We start from the raw sequence: 2254 nt of genomic DNA on the forward strand, positions 1-2254 counted from the left end.
GTGGGGGAGTCACCTTCTGCCCTGAGGCTCTGCAGTCAGTTTGGGGTAGCGGGTGGGAGGTGGGGAATTCCTCTGTGTGGCCATCAAGTCCTTTCCTGTTGTCCTGGGCTGTGGGATGGGGGGTGAGTGGTGGAGTGGGGGTAGTTGTTTTGTGCTGGTTGCTGCCCAGAGGCCAAGGCGGCACTTTTGTATCCAGTGGCAGCCTCAGGGCAGGGGTGACATCAAGGACACCTTGGTCCCTAACTGAGCTCTAGTCCTAAATAAACCCTGACACCACGCCATCCTCTCCAGCTGATGCCAGCCCTCAGGACCCTCTGTAAAGAGGAACCTCCTACACTTCTACCTGCCCACTAGAAGCCCATGCTGGAACTATCTGATGCTGAGGGCAAGCCTGGGAGCCTGGCAATTGCCCTTATTCAGGGTGGTCAACATTTCTGTAAAGGGCCAGATAGCAAGGGTATTACATTTCACAGTCACATGATCTCCACCGCTGCTGTATAATGTAGGGTGTAGGCATGGGGGAGACAATAGTCAATACATCCACAGGGCTGTGTCCTAATAAAACTTTGTAAGGACGAGCTGTGGGAGTGGGGATGTGGCGCACCTGCTCAGCATGTCCAGAGCCCTGGGTTCCATTCCCAGCCATATTACACCAGGAGTGCTGGGGCATGCCCGCCCTCTCAGCACACAGGAGGTGGAGGAAGGAGGATCAGAAGTTTGAGGGCATCTGCTAAATAGTGACTTTGAAGCCAGCCTGGACTATATTGTGAGTTCCAGATCAGACTAGGATACCGTATCTCAAAAGAGGTCCCAAGGTAGAGGCATGGCTCAGCAGTTAAGAACACTGGCTGCTCTTCCAGCAGACTAGGGTTCAATGGTGGCTTACAACCCTCTGTAACTTCAGGTCTTTCTCCTCTGACCTCTGAGGCATGTATGTAGTATGTAGACATATATGTAGGCAAAACATCCACACACAAGTTAAAATAAATATATTTTTTAAAGATTCCCCATTCCTGGGACCAACAGAATCATACATGCACACACACACACACACACAGAGAGAGAGAGAGAGAGAGAGAGAGAGAGAGAGAGAGAACACATGAAGGGGCAAGATTTGCATTTGGCTCTAGGTTGAGAAAGATAACAAGATAATACCTCTAAGGCACACACCACAATCTCTGATGTGCACACAGGCAGGCAGGGCTAACCTGTGGTCAAAACTACTAAGTTGAGCACCTCCCACATTCGAGAAAAGGGCCTTTTTTCATGGTGCTGGGTGACTTGAAGCCAGGGTCTCACATATGCTAGATGTTAGACAAGTACTCTACCACCTTTTTTTTTTTTTTTTGAGACAGAGTCTCTCTGTGTAGTCTTGGCCATCCTGTAGACCAGGTTGGCCTTGAACTCACTGAGATCTGCCTGCCTCTGCCTCCCAAATGCTGGGATTAAAGGTGTGCATCACTACCGCCTGGTTTATTTATGTTTTAATAAATAAAGCTTGCCTAAAAATCAGAAGGGCAAAACTAAGTCACTAGAAGTCAGGCAGTGGTGGCATACACCTTTAATTCCAGGAGTTGGGAGACAGAGGCAGGCAGACCTCTGTGAGTTCAAGGCCAACCTGGGCTACACAAGATCAATGCTGAAACAAATCCAGGTGGTGGTGGCTCACACCTTTACTCTCAGTGCTAGGGAGCCACATGTCTTTAATCCCCAGCACTAGAGGGAATACAAAATGGGAGAGAGAGGTTTAGTCTGCTTAGTCTGTGGTCACCCTGCCTTGGTAGAGGTAAGACTTCTCTAGTGGCTTGGCTGCTTTGCTTTTCTGGTTTTTGGGTTGAACCCCAATATCTGTCTCTGGGCTTTCATTATTCACGCTACACCTCTGCCTCCTGGATGCTGGGATTAAAGGCATGCACTACCACTGACTGGCTACACCTTCTGTTTTTGTTGAGATAATGCTTGGCTTCTTAGTCCAGCCTGGTTTTATTTTTATAATGATATGCCTGCCTCAGCCTCTAGAGGGGCTGGGATTAAGGCATGTGCCCTCATGCCTGGCTCCTGCCCTGCATCTTGTTTGAGACAGGGTCTCACTCCATAACTCTGTCTGGTCTAGACGTCACTGGGTAAACTCTCAAAGCTCTGCCTGCCTCTGCCTTCTGAGTGCTGGGATTAAAGTTGCTAGCAACAGTTTTTATTATAGTTATTTACTTTTCATGTTTATGCAGCAATCATGAATTCGTGTGGTGCCACGGCA

Source organism: Microtus ochrogaster, chromosome 7 (assembly GCF_000317375.1).
Source record: "Microtus ochrogaster isolate Prairie Vole_2 chromosome 7, MicOch1.0, whole genome shotgun sequence".
In the NCBI taxonomy this organism is placed as follows: Eukaryota; Metazoa; Chordata; class Mammalia; order Rodentia; family Cricetidae; genus Microtus; species Microtus ochrogaster.